Below are 26,468 nucleotides of genomic sequence, written 5' to 3'. Positions count from 1 at the left end.
TTGTATCTGTCCTTTAGTAATGCATGTTTTTTAGTGCTATTGTTAACAGTATTTTTAAATTTTTATTTTTTAATTTGTAGTTGCATGTATACAGAAATACAGTTGACTTTTATATATGGTATCTGTACACTAGGACTCCAAACTTACTCATTCTGTAGAATGAGTTGATTTTTGCAGATTAGTTGGAATTTTATGTAATCATGACATTTGCAAATAAAGATAATTTTACTTTTTCCTTCCCAATATGTATGCCTTTATTATTATTCTTATTCTTATTATTATTATTAACTTTATTTTCCCTCTCTTTTCACACTGGCTAGAACTTCCATTACAATGTTGAATAAAAGTGGTGAGGGCAGACTTCCAGATTTGTTTCAGTGTTAGGGAGATGATACTCAGTTCTGTACCATTATGTATGATGTTACTTATAGATTTTTTCATATGTATTCTTTATCAGACTGAGGACATTTTTTTTCCTTATCATTTTTATTTTTTGCAAGTAGGCCTGCAGGATACATATGAAGTGTTATTCTAGTTAATGATGAGTTAGTTGCTAGGAAGGTAGGAGAAATTAAAAGAACAAGTATACCTGCAGGCCAAACTGGATGGGATGAAAAAAGGCCATATAATAGGAATATAGACAAGCTGGGCTGTGTTGAAGAAACCAGACTTCTCTTTGTGGCTCTGCTGCCAACTTCCTATTAAACCTTAAATAAGACACTTTATTATTTTTGTCATGTATCTGAGACAGAGTTTGACTCTTGTCACCCAGGCTAGAGTGCAATGGCATGATCTCAGCTCACTCTAACCTCTGCCTCCCAGATTCAAGCAAGTCTCCTGCCTCAGCCTCCCAAAAGCTGGGATTACAGGCTCCCGCCACCATGCCTGGGTAATTTTTGTATTTTTAGTAGAGACGGGGTTTTGCCATGTTGACCAAGCTAGTCTCAAACTCCTAACCTCAGGTGATCCACCCATCGTGGCCTCCCAAAGTGCTGGGATTACAAGCATAAGCCACTGTGCCCTGCCATGGCACTTTATTTTTTACCTAGCACTAAAAGATATAGCTGAGAGCCAGGTTGATTTCAGAAAGAATTTGGTAGAGTTACAAAGGTGTTTTAAAAATTTGTAAAATAAGAAATGTAAGAAGAGATTGATAAGGATGGACTTCCTTTATCTGCTATAAAAAAGGCTGAGATTTAAATCTTTTAATACTACTTTTAGTTCACTACACCAGGACAACTATTCATCTGCTCTTTTGTCTCTGGGTACCTTCACATCCCTTTTCTCCAAAACCACATGCTCTTGGTTTCTTTAGCTATATTGCAGGTCTTGAGATCAGGTAATGCTGTGTTCCCTAGCTCTACTTTTAAGTAATTATTTTGCTAAAGTATCTTCATCTGAATCATCTGGGACGAATTCTCTTTCCTTCCAGGAAAGAGATACACCTCACTGATACAAATTGGCAGTGTGTCTCCTCAACACATAGGTGTGCTCTGGGGTCTTTGTAGGCTTAACCGTTGTGCCTAGGGCTGACATCGAAATAGGTAGTTAGGTCTTTGCCTCTCACCACAGACCTCCCATTATATCTATGACACTCTGAATTACAGCTTAGGAAAATAATTTTAACTACTTTGAATGTCATTTGACTCCATTCCTTCGGATCATGCAGGATTTTTTCATTTTTATGAACCCCTTTTGAGAACACAGATAGCCTTATGAGGGACAGTTGCCTTCAGTTGACAGCCTTGGATGGGGGTTGTCTAGTCAATGATACCATCAGTTTTGCAAGATTGTGGTTGTGATAGTATAGGCATCCAGGTGAAATTGAAGGGGGAAGGGACCAAGTGTGCTAACATCGAAATGGGGAGTGGGATGCTAATGATACACTTTTCTTGTCAGTTTTACTGGGAAGAGCCCTGTGGAAATTTAAATCCTTTCCCCTAAAATTTCTTTGAAGTCCCAAAAGGCTTATGTTCTTAAGGTTATTTCTGTTCCCAGGCTAATGCTTTTCCTAAATTTGTTCAATTCTGGATTATCTTTTTATCTCAGTAGGCAAAATCTATTCTGTATTCATTGACCTGCATATAAAATTCAGCTCCTTCTCCAATTTCCATATTCATTAGACCTCACTGCCTTTAAGACAAGGAGTGGACTTCCCTGAAGATACAAGTCCAGGTGGGAAATATGGCGGAGATAAAGGAGGCATTTCCATGACAGCGTACAACAACTTCCAGTTGAGCATTAGACTGTGTTCTTAAAATGCTCTTTATTCACCCTATACCAGGACATTTGCCTGAATGTTTATGCCCCCTCTCAATTCTAAAATCCTAATCCCCAAGGTGATGGTATCAGGAAGTGGGGCCCTTTGAGAGGTGACTAGGTCTTGAGGGTGGAGTCTGCATGAATGGGATTAGTGTCCCTTTAAAAGAGACCCAAGCAAACATGTTTGCCTCTTCCTCCAAGTGAATTGAAATGACACCTTCTATGACCAGGAAGTAGACCCTCACTGGGCATTGAATCTGTTGGCACCTTGATCTTGGGCTCGCCAACCTCCAGAACTGTGAGAAATAAATGTCTGTTGTTCAGAAGCTGCCCCGTCTATGGTGTTTTGACATATATATCAATAATGATATATATGGTGTTAGATACATATAGAGCTATATATATATAGATCTAACTATATATATAAAGCTACATAAGGAATTCTGATTAATAGTTTGAACCATGAGTAGTGAGAATAAAATTATTCTAAATTTTGACAAGGGAAATGGTTGTTTTATTTTTTAAGATGTTATTTTACTGGCGCATGTTCTAATTAGCCTCCTCCAATAAAAGCAGAACCTTTTTATTTAGTAACTGACTCCCATCTGATACTCTGGGGTACTATAATTTTGTTGTTTCTGTATATTTGATTATTATTAATAATCCAAAACTGATAGAGGTGCTGATAGTTTATATTTCTGGAAGGCTAGAAGTTGACCTGTGAAAAGCTGATGCTCTATGATTTTATAGGCTAAAAGAGAAGTTAATGCCACAGAGGTTAAGATCTTATTAATTCATAGAGTGTAAATTACTCTTACATCTAATTTAGCAGTAGTTTTAAGCATTTCTTTCCTGACTTTTATAAATCTCGATTTCTTATTTATACTTTGAATTTGCATTTGTCTTCTCTACTTGTTACTTTACTAATGAGTTAAATAAAACTTGGTCAGATACTACTATGTGTATGAGAATGATGTTTTTAATGGGAACGTGTTTAAGTATTATTAGTTTATAAAGGGTAGCGTTATCATGGGAAGGCACCCAAGGTTTCATGGGGGCAACTGGAAAAGAGAAGTCAGCATTTTGAAGTTAGCCAAACCCTATCATGCTAAATTCAAACTTTGGGTGTGGTTTTGAAGTATGTGTATTTGCTAGGGTTGCCATAACAAAGTACCATGCATTGAGTGGTTTAAACAACCAAAATTTATTGTCTCACAGTTCTGGAGGCTGGAAGTCCATGATCAAAATATCGGCAGGGTTGGCTCCCTCCAGGGGCTGTGAGGGAGAATCTCTCCCGCAGCTGCTGGTGGTTGCTGGCAATCTTCAGTGTTCCTTGGCTCGTAGAACCATCACCCCAATCTCTGCCTTCATCTTCACATGGCTTTCTCCCTATGTGTGTGTCTGGGTCCAAATCTCCCCTTTTTATAAAGACACAGTCATATTGGGTTAAGGCCCTGTCCTTATGACCTCATCTTAACTTGATGACCTCTGTAAAGACCCTATCTTAAAATATGGTAACATTCTGAGATACTAGGAATTGGGACTTCAACATAGGAACTTTGGGGAGACACAGTTCAGCCCATAACAGTATGATTATTTTCTCCATTCTCAAGGATTACTTTTTCCCTCAAGTGATACCATAAGGAGAAGAATGTCTTTAACTCTGGAGAGAATCTCAGTTAAGTCATCTTACCATGTTTTAAAATGAGATTTGTTGCCACATCCCACGCCAAGCCTGTACCAGTATTGCCTTATGGATGTGGTTAGGAAAGATTACACTTGGGAAGTAAATCCTGCCTGAGAGATGAGTTCACAAGTTCTCAGGGGCATTTAGCGCCAGGCCATTTTTACACATTAAACAAAAAAAAATGAAAAAAAAAAAAGTCTTTTGGGCATTGCATTTATTTACGTGAATATAATAAATACTTCCAATGGCATTTGGATTGCATGTTTGCACGTGTTTAATATGTCGGTAAATCTCTCTGAGGAAAGTGCGCAGTGCTTTCTGATTTTGTATTAGGAAGATGGGTGAGGCAGGGAAGAGGAATGATTCCTTAGGCAACTATGGAATTATTTACTGACTAAAAGAGGAAATCTTCTGTTTGAATAACCCCTTTGAACTGCCTGACACGTGGTGGAAGCTTGTGAAATGTTTGTTGAATGAACAGAAGTGTCCAGGGAACTTAGACTATTTGAGAGCAATCAAAAAGCACATATTTATTCAGAGATTTACCATGTACCTAACTTTGGCTGATGCTGTGGGGGCCTGCTGATGGGTGTACGAACAATAATAGCAGCAACTATCGTTTGTGCTTACTCTGTGCCAAGCATCTTGCACACATTTTTTTCCACTATTCTCTGAGTTAGGCACCATTTTTATTTTACATATAAGGAAACTGAGGCTAAAAGACATCAAGCTATGTTAATTGATAAGGTAAGGTGTGTGCTTTACTTCTGCACTCCAATCAATGCCTACTAAACATGTCCTCTTGCTAGTAGAAGTTTGCATTCTTGTTCTAGAGATAGGAAATTTATAATTAGGGCAATTAGAAAAGTAGTATAGAAAAGGTGAATTTTATAGTATGTCTGGTTTGCTATGTATATGTGTACTGTCAGCATTTTATAAAAGTTTCAGGTTGTGAAATGGTTAAGTATATAACTTCTGGAGTTAGATGCCTGCGTTCAAATCTTACTCGGACCTCTTCTTACCTGTGTATCCTTGGACATGGAGCTTACGTGTTCTCCATAAGCTCCATTGAGAATATTTATTATTAAAAAAATGGGAAATTTCTTATAAAATAGGGATCATACCTTATTATTGCGAGGGATACATAAAATATGTAAAATGATACAGTGCCTGGCAGAATGTATTTTCTGTTCAAATGTCAGCTTCTCAAAGGTGGCAGTGATTTGTGTCTGTTTTATTTGTTCTTGTATCCTACACATTTAGAACAGTGCTTGACATCAAATAGACATTCGGTAAATTCATTGTTGAATGGATATATTTCAATATGTAAATGCCTGAGCTTAGTCACATTAACAGACATAATAAAGCAGTCAGATGTTTGCACATCTATGTGGAACAGTGGTTCGTGCCGGGATACACATTAGAAATACCTGGAGGGCTTTGAATGGACTGCTTCTTAAACCCCATGGTAGGCAAAGGTTGAGTACCAATGTTGGAGAATCACTGTGAAGGTAACAAATGTAGAATAACACTGGTATAGTATGTTGAAGATTCAATACCAAAAGTGATTTTCTGAATGACTCCAGGGGATGAATTTCTTAGGAAACAAAACACAGCCTTTGGTTCAATAGTAATTGCATCCTTCAACATTTCAATGTACATTAAAATAATAAAATACTTTGAGTTCATATATAACATGGAATAGGATTTAGGCTCAAATAATTACACATGGTTTGTTCCCTGACATAAATCACTGGTGAAGTTTGTGTGGGGCTTGGGACAATTTTTTTATTGTGTGGGCTATCCTTCGCATTGTAGGCATCTTGTCTAAGTCAACCAAAAAGCATTGTGAGCTGCTTTGAATATAAGCAAAGGTAGTGCCCATATGGTGTAAGAAAAAAGACAACAACACACAAGGTGATTAAGAACTCTCTTGGGGAATCAAACCAAGACACTGAGTAACTTCTTAGACAGCTGGTTCCTTTTCTAGAACAACAGGGTAAGTTCACCAGTCTCTGATGTGTCAATCTTTAGGAGGATAAAAGATTTCCTGATTCTCTGGTGCTTCTCTGCTCTGCAAGAAGAATCCTGATTCTGTTCTTACCTGCAGCATCACCCAGAGAGGGAGCTGGCAAATGGGGATAGATAGAAAATGGGAGCCACATAAACCTACAATCAGACTGAAACTGGAACCAGAGGAAATTGAGAGAAATTTGCAAAATGGGTAATTAGAAAAGGGTATCTCTGGCTAAATAACCACTTAGTTGCATGTTTTCCATAAATTTTTAAATTTACATTTATGAAGAGTGTATGCCACATGTTTCATTAAACACACTGTAAAAATGTTAACACTATGATATGCCCTTTACAAGTGTGGCAAAGGGATTCCATTTTAACGTTGATCACACAAAGCCGTTTTGATGTTTCTCATGCTTCTTAACACTGGATTCTACGTTATTTGCATTTATTTTTAAAGAGCTGCTTTGAAGGATTTCTGACTCTCTCAGGCAAGAATATCACTGAAATGTAAGGTCTGGGATATAATTCAAATCATCCTAATCCGGTTTCTCAACCCTTGATCTAATCAGCAAGCTGTTTTGCTTAGCTTCTTGGTCAAGTTCATTCATTCACTCAGAAAGCATTTCTTGAATATAGACTGTGTCTACCTCAGGGCTGGAATGTAATAAGATTAGTAGATGGATTGAGCCCTGTCCTTTAGGAGTTTATAGTCTTATTGAATGAAGTGAAGAAAATAATATGATGCTATTTAAAATGTATAATGGCTTTTACATTTTAAATATGTTAGAGCTCTTTCAGGTAATTGATATTAACTTTGACGTTGTATTATTGAAACTGCATTATAGTATATTTTCTTTTCACATCTATTTCACAGTTAATATCACAGTTCTTTTCAAAGAAGCACTTGTGATTATCACCATCCCCTATGAAGAAGCATTGTTGTGAAATTAATAGAAAGAATCATTGGCATTTCATGGTTTTGCTGACCGTGGGCTTGAGAGGATTCTGAGCAGAAGGAAAGAACAAGTTGAAACCCCATTGATTTTTTTTAATAGGAGAAAATTGCAGCATAAAACTACTGCCCCCTCATCCCACTCCCAACCACACGCCAAGTTCTACCAGACTCTTAAGCGTCATCATCTACCACCAAGATAAATTCAAATAGAAAAATAACTTTCACTAACTTTTATTTGAGGTCTGAGATATAATAAAACTATTTTCTTATTTTGGAAGAAAATGTGTATACATGTATGAATTATTGGAGAAAAGGATTTTCTCCCATGGTTATTTAAAAGAATGGAAAGTTCTAATCAGAAGTTATTTCCTACACCCTGTTGTACCTAAATATATTTTTCTATTTGTATGTCCTTTTGTGAGGGCAATTAGAGTTACAAACTGGCAGCCACTTTCATGTTTTTTACTTACTTTTTCTCCTAATTAATATTTATATGTATAGACATAAAACCAACCTTAAATTTGTATCCACAAAGAGAAATACATGATCAACAAAAGGCCTTACTTGTTTCTTTTCCCAGGCTAGAAAAGAGTGCGATTTGACTGTAATTTCATTCAGGGTTAAATGTTTGTATGTCTCTTATCATATAGCCACATTGTCTTTCAGAGGCACACGTGGCTTGCATCCTTGAATCCTAATTTGATTATTTCAGCAATTGGCTCCTCCTGGCAGTCCTAATTAGGAAGAGTAACCAGATTTTGGTGGTCAGAGTCTACAAGTTCTGATGAGTTAAACTCATTTGTCTTGTGGTTTCTACTGGTGCCTGACAGTAGAATTTTATTTTCTCTTTTTTTTTTAATCAAAACTGTCTGGGACAGTTAATGAAAAAATGAAAGATCTGTGTTTTTCTCATTAAACTAAGATTTAGGAATTCTTCAGCCATTCTAAGAGTTTGCACCTGGGTATGGTTTGGGTTTTTTTTTTTTTTTTGTAAGGACACTTAATTTAGGTTGTGGTGACTGTTAAGGAATCAAATGTAGAACCTGTGTGCTCCAACTCTGCAGAGATCTGATTTTCTTATGATGAAAACTGTAGCTCAGAGTCCCCATACAGAGCCCTTCAAAGCCAGAGAAAATCCTCATAAAAATGCTACAGAAGTTCCTTCAACATAGGTGGAGGAAAACTGTTTTGAGATGAAAGATCACTGTGTAAGATTCTTCCACTGTTACTTTCTTATTGCTCGATGATATGGAATATGCTTTGGGGTGAGGGGCCGAAATTGATGTTGCTAATTGTTTGCCTTGGTGAAAGTGAGGAATGAGAATATTGTGTCATCATTAAAGGCCTCCATCTTCATAATGACCCTTTCGGGGATTATATAAAGCAAGTACATTGTCTACTACCCAGTGGGAGCTTTTGAAAGTAGGCTACCAGCAAGCTTGATGTGATCACTTCCAACTACTGAAGACCTACCCACTATTTCTGGGACTTCCTGTATAGGAATACAAGAGACTTAAAAAAAAAAAAAAAAAAAAAAAGAAACCAAAGGTCTAGACACTTGCCGAGCTCTCTGACATACTTGGTAATTGATTAATGGTTGCACAATCCTGGATTCGTTACTGGCTTCTACTCAGCATTGCCTCGGGCTTGGGGACTGCTGTTCATCTTGCTCAACTTTACCAATTATTTTTTTGGAGGGGGTTTGCAGAGGTCACTGAGCAGGACGGAAAGACTACCTGCCCTTCAGAGTGCAAGAAAGCTTTTAAAGTCTGCTCCTGTTCCTTCCCCTTTATATGAGGCAAGTTTCTTTTCCTTTGGGGACTCATTTGTGATGGAATTCACCACAGATCTGGCCACCACTGCTTTCCTTTCCTCCATTCCACTGTCCGGAGCCTTGTTCTTCTCTGTAGTCCAAGGGGTTGGGAAGTCTGAGGATCTGGGCCTGTCTGGGGATCCAGGGTGTCTGCAGGCCTTATCTCAGAGATGGCAGATTCTTACTGCAGTTTTTCAGGTCATATGAGACTAGCTGAAGAGAGCCAAATGAAGATAAAGTAAATAATGAAATTGCCAATGTTTTCTTTAGCGTGCCCCTTGATGGGCATTGGAAAGTTGTGGTCCCAGCTGGCTAAATGTACATGTTCCCACAGAGCAAAGTTTAAGAACTTTAGTGCACAGAAGAGAACCTTAGGAGTGTGTGTAAATGCAGCTTCCCGTGCCTCACCCTCCAGCTGATTCAGGACTCAGAGTTGCAGCATCACAAGACTCTTCTGATTCTATTTCAGGTACTTCTCAGACCACACTTAGATACTATTATAGAGGAAAAGCCCCTCTCCCTTCTATGGAGCGACTTAGTTAAATCACAAATCAGCGCTCATGTTTAAGCTCTAGACCCTTGTGAGACATTTTTCATGAGTCCGTTCAGAAACTGAACTTCCACGATTCCTGACGATCCCACAGATCTCCCTAGGTGATCCCTGCTTTTTTTTTCTTCTTCCTGTTCTTATTCTCACCACTATGCTTTAACTGCTCCTCCCTTCCCTTTGCTCAGCAATGATCATATTTGCTTTGCTAAAGTAGCCCCTCTTGTTTCATTTCTTTGCAGACTAAGATCAGGGCTGACTATCCCAACCTCTCCCAATTCATACCCTCCTTTCTGACCTGAATTCTGTTATGATCCACTCGGCAAATCTAGCATCTAATTAGCGTTTAGGCTTTATCTTACTGTGGGTCTTGGTAAGATATTGGATGTGCAATTTCTTGGCAGATGCAAAGCAGTCTTTTCCCATTTAGAACCTCAAGCTCATGTAGTCCTCTGCAGGGGTAAGGAGGATAGGGAAAGGATGATATTCTTGAGAGGAGAGTAAAATAACAATGAACTTTCAGCTGTAACCAGCTTAGAGAGTGCTTTGCCGGCAAATGGAGGCATTTCAGTAGGAGACCTCAGGAACCCATTTTTCTTGCTTTTAGTCGCTGGCAGTCTTAAAGTTGCTCAAGTATGGTCAATGCCCAAACCCTAGGTCTTTTTCCATAAATGAAGAGTCAAGACCTTTGTTCTTTCTCTCTACTCTGAATAGAGGATTATATTTTAATTTTTGGCTCTGAAGCATTATTTCCCCACAGTGGTCCCCTCGGCCTCCCTGTCTTTTGGGACTTGCCACCCTCTATTGACACCATGCACTTTACAGAGGTATATTCCAATACATTGGTAAAGATTTTCAGATGTGGAAGAGGCTAACTCAGGCATTGTTTCTACCCCATGGGAAATTTCGAGCTCTGTATGAGATTCTGATGTTGGTTTTTCTTTGTTTTTGTTTTTGTTTTTCTTCTTGCTGCAGGAAAGCAATCTCCCGGGCAGGCCTCCAGCATCTGGCTCCTGCACATCCCCTCAGCCTTCCTGTGGCAAATGGTCCAGCCAAGGAGCCCAGAGCGACTTTGGACTGGAGTGTAGGTGTCGGCTTTTTCATTTAAACATCACTTCAGTGCATGTTTTGTGTCTCTCATTCTCAGAATTCCTCTAGCTACAAGGAAGACTTGCTTAGTAATTTTCAATATTGCCCGCTGACCTGTCCTCAGATACCTTAGCTGTAGCTCCATTTCCAAACTCCTATGACCATCGCTCTTTATATGAAGTCAGATGTGTTCAAGACTAAGATAAAAGCTTCCTGAATCATTTGAAGTACTACTGCAGCTGTAAGATTAAAAAGTACCTCGTGCGCATGCTTTATTGGTTTCTGTCAAGTTGATGATGAATAAAGCCTACCCTTAATGCAACATCACACAATCTAAGTTTTGATTTCCTCAGCTTGAGCTGAGTTTTTCTGGGTGCTTTTTTCCCCAGAGGATTACAGGCACTTTGTGTCATTCTATTGCTTTTCCTTCCTCCCCTAACCCAAAGGTAGATGGGTCTTGCATCAGTAGGTTGGGTATATGAGCTGATGTTAACATTTTAACCATAACACACTCACAAAAACTATTGACTTGAAGATTATAGTCTGAAACTCTTTAGTTGATTAAACACATTTATTGAGAGTCTTCAATGAGTCAAGTTCTTGGCCGAGTAACTGTTTCTAACTGTAGACCCAAAGGCTTTGTCCGTTCCTGAAGCAATGTGAGGAAAAGGTATCAAGGGACAGAAGGGCTTCCCTGAAGTCCTGCCAGCCTTCCCTGATGATGAACCTTGTTTAGAACTTTTAGTTAAATCTGAATAGAAGGGATAATCCATGTTCTTTTTCTCCATAGGAAAGAGAAAGGTGGGGTGGGGGAAAGGAAACCCATGCCATGATTTGATATCCTCTGTATTGTAACATTTCTTCCACTCCTCTCAGCACACACTTATTAATATCCTTATTTTACATTTTAGATGCATACCAGTGTAAATTCTGCCCACATTTATGAATTGCCTGGCAAAAGACTGGATGTACTTGAACTACAGCTTCTCCCTTGGTGGAGATATTGTTATACTGAGAGTGTTCAGATGCTGCCTGAGCCTGTTGAATTGGTGTATAGAAAGAATATTCCTTTCCTGGAGTTTTCTTCTTTATTCCAGGACAGCTATTTAATAAACTCTTAACCCACAATAGAGTATATTTGCACCAGTGTTTGCATAATTAAAAATAATTAAATGCATAAACATAAATAAAACCTAAGAGGGGTATGCATGGAGCAATGATGAGAGTGTGTTGTATATTAAGGAACCGAAAGAGTTAGTTTAATGTTCACGATGTTCCAAACAATCCTGTAGTCTGCAGCAGCAGGGCCTTCTTTGAGGTGAGAGATTCTAATGAGGGGTAGTTTAATCACTTAGAGGGGAACATTCGTTAATTCCCTTCTCTGCCCTTTTGTGTGACATTAGATAAGTCACTGATTTCTCTCAGCTTCAGAGTCCTCATCTGTAGACGGGGATAATTGTAGCTCTATTTCATGGATGTTGTTAGGATCAAATGTGACAATCAGTGAAAAAGTTCTTTTTTGTAAACTGTGCAGCCAGCAGATTTATTTATAAAAGTAATTGATGAATTCACTAATTCATCAAACATTTGTTGAGTTCCTGCTTTGTACTAGAATCTATGTTGGTTACTTGGGATTCTGAGGTGAAGAAGATATGGTTTCTGCCTTCAAGGGGCTTAGAATCCTGTGGGCAGAAAGGAAATCAACATAAAAATACAGGGTAATGATGCCTAGAACACAGGGGTCAGCGGGCATCACTGGAATGCAACAAAAGGACATTCCGTTCCCATTTGATGTTGGAAATACTTATCAGAAAGTGCTTTTTAAAAGAAGTGTCCTGCCTGAGCCAGAGCTTGGCTGCAAGGTATTATTTTCTGATTCCTGTAGAGAGGTATGTACTCTAATATTTCATCAAAATGGTATTTTTGGCCAGTGGTGGGAGGCTGCAGTACAGGATGAGGGAAAAGCAAATAGGAATGAAGGCTGGGTTTGTGCGTAGTGATCTTTTATCCCTCCCTCTTCTCCCCTTTTCTTTGATTGTGGGTACCCCGTCTCGGAGGTCTGTTGAAAGTATGGCATGACACACAACACTTAGCTAACATTTAACAATGGAGGGAAAATCGAAAGCCTATCCTGAAGACAGTCCATCTAAGGGCTTAGAGATTGATGTGTAAGGAGTTATGAGATGTTACTCTGGAAAAAAACCAACATATCTGTGGGCTGATTTTGGTGTCAGCAAACAGAAACCAAACCGTGACCAACACACTACACTCATTTATTACAATTGTGTAAAGCGTTTGTTTCAGAAAAGAGGAAAAAGCAGATTTTTAAAAGAATTTCAGTGACTTTTTCTTTTGCTAAGACTTTAGATTTCTTGTATTACTTTAGTATGCTCTTCTGTTCAAGGAGCCAACCAGGGATTTCTTTGTTCCATTTAAGGTGCAAAAACAGTCACCTCTCTGTGCCATTCCCTCTCCTCCACCCTCTTGTTTGGTTCCCTCATCTCCTACCATTAGTCTATTCTTTTGGACTCAATGTATGCAAATGAGCAATCTTTACTCAATTCAGTATTACTATTTATTGAGCAATGATTAGGGTTGGAGCCTCTTTGATTCTTTCAAATGAAAAGGAAGGTGGCAGGAGCTTATAAAAAGGTGGGGGGAACTCCAGTCTCTTGCCTTTGATAAGGTAAAGGTCCCCAGTAGTGCTAAGTTGTGCTTCTGAGGGTCTTGACCACACTGGCAGACGGGGTCCAGCAGACGGGGTCCACTGGGATGACGAGGGTCCTGTTTTTCCCTTTCACACCCAGCTTGGCTCTTGGGTCAAAATTCTCTCTGCTCTGTAATGCTTTGGCTCAGGGGAATGAATGGGGATCACCTCAAAGGCCTCTACTACTATGATTCTCTGGCTTATGTTACTCTATTCTTCTTCCTTCATCTGTAAGGAAAAAGATTAAAAAACTGTTCACGGTGTGTCTGAAGTTGTAAAGTCAGAGTGAACCTGGAATTAGGATCTTAGTCCCCAAGTTTCTACTTATTGTGGAATCCCAAAAGGGCCATGTTCTGACACTAGCCTATGTGCCAAAGTCATCTGAAGGGACACAGTGATTTCCTAAATATACTTTGGCAAAAGACTTTGAAGAGAGGTCTGTTTGTGGGGTGCCTGAGATACAGGTGAGCACTGATTTAGTGTGCATAGAGTGTAGGCACCTGCACTTCTTGGCCAGGAGGGTGCTATTATAGCAGACAGTTTTTATGCTTTGGATACATGAACTTAATAATTTTCTTTAAGCATTCCAGTTTTGTGTTCTCATTTCCCTGTTTGTGATATATAGACTCTCTCTCTCTGTTAGTTTTAGCTTGTTTCTCCCAAACATTCTCTCCTACTGTGTTTTACTCAAATGGCTTATTATGACTTTTAGGATTCTCTGTCCCATATGGGCTCATTCTTTGAAGATTTTTTGCCAATAGATATTTACTGAGGCTGCCTGTGCACCGGCATTTCCCTCCATGCATGTCAGGGATAGAACCTGTAACGGTGTGTGGAGAGTATCTGGCTTAGTCTTCAGTATGGTGCCTGAGTCTTCTATTGACAACAGTGGACGCTGGGATCAACCCAGTATGAAAATTGCTATTTCCTCTAGAGATTTTCTTTTTTGTTCTCTGCCAAGCCATGCTCATCTTTTCAATCAACCCGATTCTATTTATCTGATGTACTCTTTGTATCCTCACAATACCTCTCTGTTCGTAGTGCATTGTCTTACAAACCTTAGAACCAAATTAGTGCTTTTTGTTTGACTTTCTTATTTGTGGCTGTCAGATTTCAGGCTGCTTCAAAGGAGGGGCAATGTTTTCTGTTTGTTTTCTCTTCACAGTGGAGAGAACAGCATCATAGACCTCGTAGCTGCTTGGTTACTGATGTCAGGGGATGAATTGATTACAGTTTTTCTGCTCAATCAGTGAGGAGGGGATATTTCACTGGGAGCTGACAGGCACTCAGATAATCTCTAGTTCCTGAAAGGCTTGGTGGGCATGACTCCAAAGTCTGCTTGAAAAATAAATGGATTTATGCCATTTTAATCGCAGTAACTCTCTTTAAATGTCCTTCCTAATTCAACGCATTGTGTTAGATCTTAAGGTGCACACAGTGCTTTGGCCTTCCTACTTTTCACAGGGGCATCATCTTTTCACCTCCACAGTGACAGCCTGCAGCAGCTGCCCCCTCTGACACTGGATGACGCCTGTCAGCCAAGACAGTTGGGGTAAAACAAGTTAAATTACTAGAAAGGAAGGAAGTAATGCCTAAAAAGGAAAAAATATTCTCATCTCCTGGGATGGATTCCAAGTTCCCAGTTTAGAGTGAATTAGTCCATTTAAAAGCATGTCTGTTCCACAGATAATGTGTATCTTCTTTTAAATGTCACATGTCTCCCTTCCAATAGAGACTTCATTTGGACTCCCAGCACTCTTCCCTGTTTGTAGTATTGCAGCAGAGAGCCCAGGAAGTACATCTCCCATCTGTCCCCACCGTTTCATGTGTTTTTGCCCATTACACTGCCTAAAACAACCCCCTGAACAGCGGTGGAAAAGCCACCAAGATCTTTCTTAAAGGGCACATTGGTTTTAAACCCAGCACCCTTGATTTCATTTTATTTTCCCTCCTCATTGGCAAACTTTCTTCAGTCCTAAGAGCTGTGGAAAACAGAGCCTCAACACAAACAAAGCCAGATCTTCAATCCAAACCACCTTCCCTTCCCTTTAGTTGACGATGCTAACAAAGAAACACTTTCTCTGAGGCAGATAGAAACATCACACAGTTGATGCACTGCCTCACAGTTTGGTTCAGGGACAAGATTAAGGAACCAGAGTCTTCATGTGGGATTGCTTTAAACTGGGTTATGAAACTAGGTCATCTTATCTTTAGAAACCTTGGATGAAAAGCCAGGAGGAGGCAGGGGTGTGTGTGTGCATGCGTGTTTGTGCGTGCGTGCTCGTGTGTGTGTACATGTTCTCATTTCAGTCCTGTTTCCTGTGAGTCCTAGGAGACCTGGACTTTCATTTCAAGCTTCAGGCCCTGCTCTTCATCAGGTCTGAGTGTCATCACCCACAGCCCCCATGGCGCTACATCTTTCCCCACTCCCAGCCTCATTTCAAAAAACTGAAGTCAGAGTAATCGATAAATGAGACTGTTTGTTGAGCAGAGTGTAAGGAACTACTCACTATAAATCAGTGAAGATCCCAGTCCTGGTCAGCCATGTAAAAAAAGGGACAGATTGACCTCGATTTCACGGACCTCACCATTCCTTTCTTTTCTGAGAATGGGGGAGTTTTAAAATCAAATCACCCTGGCTGCTGAGGGAAATCGTGGAATCCTGTAACTTCACAGACCTGTGAGAAGTGTCTTGATCTAATCTTCTGCCTCTAGGCAAGTGATTACCTGAACAAATGCTGTCCAATAGAAATAGATATGAGCTGTAATGATAAATTTTCTAGTAACCACACTTTAAGAAGTGAGAAGAAATAGGTAAGATTATTTTTTGATTCCATATTTTGTTTAACCAAATATATTCAAAATATTATTTCAACATGAAATCAACATAAAAATTATTAGTGAGATGTTTTGCATTCTTTTTTCACACTAAATCTTCAGAATCTGCTGTGAATTTTTCAAAGAGAAGCACATCTCAATTAGTACTAACCACATTTGAAGTCCTCAGTAGCCATGTGCATATTGTACAGCACAAATCTAAAACATCCAACATGGTGTGTTATCAATTCTTGAAGATCTTCAAGGGGAGGTAATCCACTCTTTTTCCTTTTTGATTTTGTAAGGACATTTACATAGGATACATATTTATAGTACTTATTGTTTCAAAACATTTTTATAAGCAAGTGTCTTCATTTTGTGTGGAGTATTTGCTTCTTGTGTGAGCATGCTCTTTATCTGTAGTATTCAGTCTCAAACACTCACCTCATCTTTGTCTTTTTACCTATAACCATTACTAGAATTTCGGTAGCACTTGAGCAGGAAAACATGCCTATATCTAGAAATCCATATTTATGTCTATTTAGGTGAATCTCCACTCTTAGATAACTAGATCTATCGATGTAAATCTATCAATGTAAATATATATAGCTATACAGACTTGTCTCATCACTCACAAGTGGAGAAGGAGTGTTATCTTTGTTTAGAAATAGGAGAGTTATTTTTCTGTCTGGCACAGATGGTTACTCTTTGAGTGGTGTACTATTTGAGATGGTATTTCAAGATACATGTATAGAGAAGAGAGAAAGATGTTTCCAGGTAGGGACAGTAGAATGAACAAAAACGTGGCACCAAAAAGGGAAATGCGAGGTATGTTTAAAGAAGAGTGACAGGGAGCCCAGTGTGTTGGCATACGCCTGTAGTCCAGCTACTCAGGAGGCTGAGTTGGGAGGATTGCTTGAGTCCAGCAGTTTGAGGCTGCAGTGAGCTGTGATGATGCCACTGCACTCCAGCCTGGGCAACAGAGCAAGGCCCTGTTTAAAAAAAAAAAAAAAAAGAGTGACAAGGATAAAAGAGTGATTGATGCTGTTATTGGAGTCTAGCATGCCAGGTCAAATTTGGATTTTATTTTATACATAGGGAAACATCTAAGCATTCTGAACAAGGGAGAGGCATAATCATGGCTCTCTTTTGGGGGAACTAAATTTATACTAATGTAAAATAAATCAGAGAGGGTGTCAGAGTTCAGAGCAGAAGAAACCAAGACTCCGAAATTTTAGATGCACTGTCCAGCGTATAGTAAGTAACTGGGGGGTATAGTCAGATAATGAAATGAAACCTAGACAAAAATAAAAGCAAAAGGAAGAGGCCTGCATTTGCTGGGGTAAATGAGGCTCTGCAGCAAGTAAAAGACTCAAATGTATAATGGCTTAATACAAGAGAGGTTTGTGTCTCATCTATGTGATAGACCAAGACTATTCCAGGTGGTTGGGTGGGGTGTCAGGCCCTTTGTCACACAGCTATTCAGTGACCCATGCTGAGGATCGCTCTGACATCTCACCAAGAGGATTCCAAAAGGCTGACTTCCCAACTGACCAGTAAGATAAAAGATCATGGAGGAATGCATGTGGGAGGATTTAATGGAACAAGTCTGGAATTTCTGCTTCTGTTTCACTGTTCAGAATTTGGTCACATGGCCACACCTAATTGCAAGGGAGACTGGGGAAATAAAGTCTAACTATGTGTCCAGGAAAAGAAGAAATAATTATTTTGAGGAATGGCTAGCAGTCTTGGCCACAAAGACCAAGGAGAGAAACGTGGTTAATGCTAACATCTGTGGATTAGGAGGAAGAAGGGAAACTAGAGTAACGGCAACAATAATAAACATAATGAATGTCTATTAACTTCTTGTTTTATGCGGAACATTGGGCTTTACGCATTTTTATGTTTAAACATCACTGTAGTCCAGTAAAGGAGGTACGGTGATTTTTATGTGACTGATGAGTAGAATAGGGTTTAGGGAAGTGAGAAGGGCCCTAAGTCATACAGCTATGAGGCAACAAGTCTGACTCCAAAGCTCATGTTAATTAACATGGAGTTGGAGAAGAGTTCATGAGAATTGTAGGAAGAAAACAAAAATAGTTCATTTGTCTACTGCATTCTTGTACTAATGCCACCCAGTCTAGACAACTTTATGCAGGATTCAAGAGTCCCCGAGACTACCCTCTCTTCTGACATCAATTGCAAGTTCGGGAACCCCCAAGACCACACTAAGCTTCAGTAACTCACTAGAAACACTCATAGAACTCCCTGAAGGTTGTTAATACTCACATTTATGGTTTATTACAGCCCTCTCCAAGTAGAATCATGGTTCACTAGCTAACTTCTCCCAGCAACCATGTGCTATAATATACATGGCATAGTGCCAAGCAGGGAAGCTTATTTGAACCTTGATGTCCAGAGTTTTAGTTGGGAATTGGTACGGTAGACAGGGTTGACTGCCCATTTGGTTGACATTAGCCTGTAGCCCCTCTGGGGGTCAAGCTGATACCTTATGACCCAAGGCCCTCAGATAACACTCTTATCAGGCAGGACGTTCCATGGGCTTAGAGATTACTTTCTTGGAGCTGAAAGCTCATTGCTTTATCAGTAGGTTTTGACATTTTACTCACTGCTACATTTTAGGCTTCACTTTCTAAAGTAGTTCGTGGGATTTTGCTGTGGTTTCCCTCATATTGGCTGCTGTTATTATGCATTTAGTTCCATCTTCTCTGGTAGATTTTTCTCCATTGATTAATACAGAATCTCAGTGCCTGGCACCAGTGTTACCGAATAAAGGATTGTTGAATAAGTTAAAGAATAATAAAATGAAAAAGCATTATTCTGAATAAATGGTTATAACTTAGAGTTGGAGAAAAGTTCCCAGTAGAATATTTTAGATTGTGTGGAATGATTTCTTCAGGATACCTTGCAAAGAAGTGCTTTTCTACTTTTTTAAAAAAAGTCATCATCATCCATCGCTATCTGAAAACTTTTAGATTCTGAACCCATAGCTATGCTTCTCTTTCCTCTGCTGTTGTCCCACAAGATTGACTGTGAGGTGAAGCCTATTTTCCCATTGACTTCCTTGAAAAAAATTGAACTTGCAACAGGGAAAAATTACAGTAGAGAAGAAAAAGTTTTGGTGAACAGGTGTCCACCCTTTGATGTAGAGGGCAGTGATCCTAGTCAGTGTTGCTCTCCCTTTAGGAATGGTTTTGAGGCACTCAGAGATGTGGATGGTGTACTCCCACCCCCAGGGGCTCCCTGTGTTATGTCCTGGAGCCCTTGACACCTATATCTCTAGTGACTTTTACCCTCTCTTGTGCCTTTCTGCCTCACTTCTGCGGTCCAGGACTTGGACCCACCTTTCTTGGATCCTGAAGCACCTAAGTCACATGCCACAATACAAATTTTGGTTGTTCTTACCCCGGAATTATTTGAGTCACTAGGCCCTGAAAGGAAAATGTGTTCTGATTCTGAAGAAATACGTTTATTTTAAAAGATGAGTGACACTTGGTATTTTTTCCCAGCAAATGTCATGGAGTGTAGATTCTTTTTTTTTTTTTTTGAGTCAGAATATCGATCCATTGCTCAGCCTGGAGTGCAATGGCACTTTCTCAGCTCACTGCAACCTCTGCCTCCTGGGTTTCAAGCAATTCTCATGCCTCAGACTCCTTAGTGGCTGGGATTACAGGTGTCTGCCACCATGCCTAGCTAATTTTTGTATGTTTAGTAGAAGTGGGGTTTCACCATGTTGTGCAGGCTGGTCTCAAGCTCCTGGCCTCAAGTGCTTTGCCCACCTCAGCCTCCTGAAGTGCTGGAATTATGGGCGTGAGCCACTGCTCCTGGCCGTTTGGTGTATATTTCTGTTTGCGGCACTAAGCTTTGAGATTCAGAGGGCTATGGTGTGGACACTGCTGGAGTAGGTTATAATAAAAGTGGCTCATGTCTAAGATGGGTTTCCGTGACATGATTGTATTGCAGTCATCTGCTCAGGCTGCTATGACAAAATGTCATAGACTTGGTAGCTTAAACAACAGACTTCATTTCCCACAGTTCTGGTGGCTGGGAAGTGCAAGGTCAAGGTGCTGGCAGATTTCAGCCCTGGGTAGAGTCCTCTTCGTCACCTGTTGACAGTCGATTTCTTGCTGTGTGCTCACATGGCTTTTCGTTGGTGTGTACATGTGGAGAATCTCTCATGTGTCTCTTCTTATAAGGACACTAATCCCATTATGAGGGCTCCACCCCTGTCACCTCATTACTTCCCAAAGTCTCATCTCCACATTCCATCACATTGAGGGTGAGGGATTCAACATAGCAATATATATAAATATAATAATAATTATTTTTTTTTGAGGTGTAGTCTCACTCTGTTGCCTAGGCTGGAGTGCAGTGGCATGATCTCGGCTCACTGCAGCCTCCACCTCCCAGGTTCAAGCGATTCTCCTGCCTCAGCATCCCGAATAGCTGGGATTTATTCTCCTGCCTCAGCATCCCGAATAGCTGGGATTACAGGCACCCACCACCACACCCAGCTAGTTTTTGTGTTTTTTTTAGTCGAGATGGGGTTTCACCATGTTGGCCAGGCTGGTCTCAAACTCCAGACCTCAAGTGATCTGCCCGCCTCAACCTCCCACGTGCTGGGATTACAGGTGTGAGCCACCATGCCTGGCCAACATATGAATTTTGAGGGGACACAGTTCAGTCCATAGCATCCCCCATAACAAATAATTACATGCCCATGTACATCTGATGAGTAAGATAAAAACAAGAGTAATTTTCCTGTGAGACATGGGGACTTAGTCTTGTTTCTTTATGGTTAGTCTAATACAATACTTTCCCTAAGAGCTCAGAGCCCGTTTTAAGCAAATGAGCAAAATATACAATTGATATATAAATGTATAATTTCCAAGGTAGTATCCCATAAGAAGGAATATGGAATTCTCTTCATCATACTATTAAAAAAAAAAAAGGTGTACTTCCCCCTTTCCACACATTTCTGTAAAATAGGATTGTTGCTCATCAGGTCATACATTCTAGCAGCTCTGTTCCCCATCCAAAGTATATGAATATTTTTAGAAGCAGTAACATTTAGTTTGAAAAATTGAGAAGTAATTGGGTGAAGACCTCACTGAATTAGTAAGATGTGAATTAGTAGAAACTTATTATGCTTTGAGTACACAGGAACTTAGTTTTAAGACGCCTCTGCCCTTAGAAATATAATTTACCCGTTACTGGTGTAACTGTGTTTTCAAACTGTCTTTGCTTAAAATAGTTTAATGCTACCGTCCTCTATTTTAGCTAATTTGTTAAGCTTATTCACTGAGCAAAGTCAAATTTTAATATAATTTTAGTCTCAGTTGTCATGAAATTTGCAGTGGTGGACTTGGTGAATAAGGTTTGACATCAAACTATTTAGAGGTGTTTTTCCCCGTTTGTTGAATATGTTTAAAAAATGACCACCTCCATGGATAAAGCAGCTATAAACCTAATGTCTATTTTAGTTATAGCTCAAAGTTTTTCCAAGCACATTTCTCCCTTTTTAGAATTTCAGTAGAATCAACTCTAGCAGTACTTTGAGTGGTCAAATGAAGAATGTTTAGGCTCCTTTGTTTCACTAACTTTCTTGTATCCCAAATCTAAAGTTGAAATAGTCTTCCTTATCCCTGGAAAAAAAAATTGATGTCAGGTGGGTCTTTTCCTTGCAGGAGAATGCCGTGAATGGAGAACACCTGTGGCTGGAGACCAACGTCTCGGGAGACCTATGCTACCTTGGAGAGGAGAACTGCCAAGTCAGATTTGCAGTGAGTGTGGGTTCTGTGTTGTTGGGGGAAGGCCTGTGGATCTGAATGAATAGAGGGGTCACCTTGCCTAAATTTCCAAGGGGAGGTCTGAATGAGCCTGTCCTTGTGAGATGGAAAGCGTCCCGGATGTTTTCAAGGTTTACACAGAGTTTCTCAAGTTAACATGGCTTTCAGGTCGTCACTTGTAATGGCTTTAGGGTTCAGTTATGCAGGCCAGGCCTTGGTGTCACGTGTTACTTTATAATGATGCCCAGGGTGGGTTTTTGTGTGTTGGTGGTGGGGTAGAGGGTAAATGTGTACGAAGTAGTGTCTGCTTGTGGAGGGTTTGTTTGCGTGAGGCCAAGGCCTGTGGTGGAGGAGGGGGCTCTGTCTGTAGGGGAGTGGCCACAGTGGGCGCTTTGCTGACGGGTGAAGGTGGAAAGACAGGGAAGCATCTGTGCTGGGAACGGGTTTAGGCGAACAGATAATCCAGACTAAGTTCTGGAGGATCCAATTCTAGAAATAATGTAAACAATCAACAGTCAGGTCAATTGGAATAACTTTTGTTGTTTAAAATTTGCTTTGTGTCCCTATTTAGAACAATCGATTTAGTGGGTTAAAATTCTCTTTATGTTGTGAGGTAAGTGTGGCTGCCAGGTGCTGCACTGTGGAGATATCAAAACCATAGTGTTGAGAAATTGAACTTAAAGTTTGTGTGTAGTTTTAAAGGATGGGTCCAAACAGAGAGTAATGGGAAGCTTAGGATAATAAAGAAGAAAGGAAAGATGTATTCCTTCTTATTTGGGGAAATCAGCACCAGAATTCATATAATGCTTTTTTAAAAAATTATTTGTTTATTATGTGAAAGAAATATTTGCAGCAAAATGTAGGGCCTTGAAATTGCGGAGGAATATGTGTTTGTTAATAACTAATATGGAATAAATTGAGTTTCCATCAAAGCTTATGGAATACTGTGTATAGCCCCCAATGATTTTAACCAGGCTGCCTGAAAGCATGAAGTCCCAGAACCACGACCTTTTTCGTTGCTTTAGCTGTTTTAACTACTAGTTTATAAGTTTCATTTGGAGAGTTTTGAGAGTTCTGGGGAGAACAGGGCCTGTTTAAGGGAAGTTGGGAATCAGTGTCAGGGAAAGACCCAGATGAACAGGCTCTGGATTGGAAGTCGGGAAACCTGGAGCTGAATCTCAATGTTACTGCTCAGTGTGTGACATTGAGAACTTGTGACCTGTGGGCCTTGGCTACCTTCTAAAACAGAGAGTAGGATTAAATTATTTTTAATTTTGTTTGTAGATCTGTAATTAATCATTTGCATCTCTTCTAATTTTGTTGTAAATTTAGTTGAGTTAAATATCAGGATTTCAACTTTATGCGTATGTACTTTTAATTAAAGTATAATTGCATGGAATTTGATTAAATTAACCAAATCCATGAGAATCTCAGCTGTTTGGACTAAAATGCTGTAAATAATGAATTAACATTAGGGTCTTAGTTAATTGCGTAAACACTGGTCTTGGGATGTAAGAGAATATAAAATGGAAAAAGTGAAAGCCAGTATTACTTGCATATATACTTTTGAACAATTTCTATGATGGACTATGATTTTTTACAGAGTTATCCCTTGTTTCCAAATTGCTCCCTTTAATCCCTTTCTGTTACTTTTTAGGGGATGGCTACCTCTCTTGACAAATATATGAACAGATACATATATCCTCCTTAAACCTTGTATCAGTAAATAGCATTGCTATCCACTGAACCATTGTTCACTAATACCTTTAGGTCAGGAAAAGCAACAAGAGAATAAAGGAAATTTTAGCTAGAAGTAGAAAGAAACAGAGTTGAGAACATTCCCAGTTTCCTTCTGAAGCTTCCTCATAATTTCATACCAGGTACTTGGCCCTATTAACTCATATTACAAAATGTCTGAAAGATGAAGAACTCTCCTCCAAAAAAAAGTTGATTAAATGAAGGAATAAATCAGTGAGGAAGCTGAAGACCTAACTTGTAAGTTTCTTAAAGCTCAGTTTCTTTGCCTATGAAGTGGGGGAAACGCTGTTTTGAGGATTTGGTGAGATGATACATAGAAAGGGCTTACCTGGCTCAGCAACTGACCTAATGAATTAAAGGCAAAAAAAAGAAAAAACCCAGGAAGGACGAGGACAGAAAATTTACAAAAGAACTACCAATTGCCAATAGATATCTAAGAATACAAAGGCATCCCAATTAAAACAACTCAGGGGTCAACTTCATGTGCCTATTAAATTAGCAAAGATTTATAAAATGGTAATACTTAACTGCTGGTTGGTTTAGGCTGAAATGGACAGGCTCATCTTTAGCTGCCAGGAGTATAAGTAGACACAGTCCTTCAGAAAACTGGCAGTGTGTACTGAAAGCACTGAAAATCCTCTCAGTCTCTCTCCCCACCTCACACCGTGAGGCGCGTGTCATCTCTGGGCATCCCATTTTGAGAGAGACATCAGCAAGCAGCAGAGGACCCAGAGCGGGGTGCCCAGGTTGGCTTAGGGGATGGAAGCTTGTTGTAAAGAAATGTTAGATTACATGGGTTACAACTGAGTATTAGGAGCAAAGGCAGAGAGATGCCTTCCAGTATTTGAAGAGTTCATTTGAAGAAAAGAGAAGTGACTTGCTATCTGTTGTTAGAAATGGAAAAGTCATAGAGGTAGAATCCACCGACTCTAGCTTTATAACAATAAACACACATTACCTGGAAGCCTAACAATGCACACTCCTGTTTCCCTTTTTGCTCCAAATGCCGATTCAGTATGCTTGGAGTGGGACTTGGGAGTCTGTGATTTTTTTTTTTTTAATTTTTTTTTTAGGTGTAGTCTTGCTCAGCTGCCCAGGCTGGAGTGCAGTGGTGTGATCTCGGCTCATTGCAACCTCTGCCTCCCGGGTTCAAGGGATTCTCCTGCCTCAGCCTCCTGAGTTGCTGGGGTTAGAGGTAGAAGCCACCACACCCAGCTAATTTTTGTATTTTTAGTAGAGATGGGGTTTCACCATGTTGACCAGGCTGGTCTCAAACCCCTGACCTCTTGGGATCCACCCGCCTCGGCCTCCCAAAGTGCTGGGATTACAGGTGTGAGCTACCACACCTGGCTGAGAGTCTGTGATTTTAACAAGCACCTCAAATAATTCTGGTGCAGATGGTCTGCAAACCTAACTTTGAGAAATACGGTATGATAAGAAAGCACTTTGTCAGTCCGAGCTTCCCAGTAAGGGAACAAGGTGCCTGGAGAGATTGACTGGAGGAATGTGTGTTTGTGGATAACATGGTTGGCCATCTTTCAAGGATGCTGTAGTTGGGGAAGCACAGCTGCTTTGGGCAAGAGGTCAGACACAGAGTTCTCCAGGCAAGTCTTTAGTTTAAATGCTCTGTTTGCAGTTTTCTTAGAACAACAGTTTTTTTTTTTTTGGGAAAAAAGTATGCATAAGCAGATCATGTATTTATATTCTAATTTCTTTTAGTGAACCACCTTTGAAGAAAGCCTACCTGTTGGGGCTGGGACTAAATTACCATAACCAGGTACTACCTGCAGGCTCCTAAACAAAATACAGGCAGAGTACTCAGGGGAGGAGTGAATCCATCATCCATGATGTGCCTTTCACTCCTTTCCTATTTTAGCAAAGCAAATATCACAAGTAGAAGTTAAGAGAAGGAAGAAGTCAGTGTGGGTTGAAGTAGACAGAGGCAGCTTCATGGAAATGGGGTTCGAGCTCAGTTTTGAAAGATGGGTAAGATTTACATAAGTGAGTTTGAAGAAGGAGAGCATTTCAGGCAGGGAAGAGGAACATGAGCAAACTCAGAGGTGGGGCAAGCTCTGTACAAAGGAGGTGGCAATCGTGAGCCGTGCATGAGCATGTGTCAGAGAAAAAATGGAAATAGGTTTTTTGAACCAAAACTTGGAGTGCATATTATAAATACTTATGGGCTTAGGAAGTGTGACTATATAATACATTGTCTAAACCAAGACACTTTTGAGGGTGAAAGTGGCTGCTGTTAATAATGATCTATGTAAAACTAAAACTGTTCTGCAAAGCCGGGACCTCCTGCTGCCATGTGGATTGATATTTGGGGGCTGATATTGGAGGGTACTGAAAGCAAAGCAAGGCAGTGACTTCCAAAACCCTAGAACAGCTGTAGGAGAGTTTGTTCCCAAGCTTCAGGGCTAAACCACGTGACCTTTCCTGTTCTACAGTTCTCTGGTGGCAACATTTAATACTGTAGAATACCTGTGAGCAGATACTTAATGGAATTAAATTTGTTCCCAAATTGGCAACGGTTCCCAAATTAGCACCTGTTTCTTTTTCTGGTCTAGATAAAATAAAAGGATGCAAAAGTAATGAAATTGAAGTAGAAAGATCACTGTTTCCCAACCTGCTTATGGGCACGGGAAACCTGAAATAAAATTCCAGCCAGAATCACTGTCGTTTGGTGACATTTATTTTTATGTACATTTATTCATTTATTCACTCATTTATTCTGCCAGTGTTTGTGAGCTGGGTTGAGTCCCTAGTGCCTCACCATTTAGCGGGCACAGCCAGGTAGAAACTGTTCTCATGCTCTGGGGCTAGGCTATGCAAACATGTTTAGCCAAATATTTGTGCCTAAAGAAGCTCACCCCTCTGGTAATAATCCCTGGAGTCCTTACCAGTGTGCACCTACTCAGACTCGAAAGAAACTTGCCTACTTTGATATGCAAATTGTACACCCACCGTGGTCATACAGACCTGAATAGGCACAGATGGGTAG

The 26,468-nt window shown here is 40.0% G+C and overlaps 1 protein-coding gene across 1 annotated transcript in view; it reads left to right on the top strand.

Annotated features, from left to right (window-relative positions):
• Positions 1-26,468, top strand: part of DGKI (diacylglycerol kinase, iota) — a 461,461-nt gene that overhangs the window by 148,012 nt on the left and 286,981 nt on the right. Inside the window, exons 2-3 of the mRNA XM_011941272.1 lie at positions 10,259-10,367; positions 21,605-21,700. The gene's annotated coding sequence lies outside the window, so the exon portion shown is untranslated. The remainder of the gene's footprint in view (positions 1-10,258; positions 10,368-21,604; positions 21,701-26,468) is intronic.

Source organism: Colobus angolensis, unplaced genomic scaffold (genome assembly GCF_000951035.1).
Source record: "Colobus angolensis palliatus isolate OR3802 unplaced genomic scaffold, Cang.pa_1.0 Scaffold2, whole genome shotgun sequence".
Taxonomy (NCBI): Eukaryota; Metazoa; Chordata; class Mammalia; order Primates; family Cercopithecidae; genus Colobus; species Colobus angolensis.
Note: the sequence above shows the minus strand (reverse complement) of the source record. Positions and strands in the feature narration are given on the sequence as shown.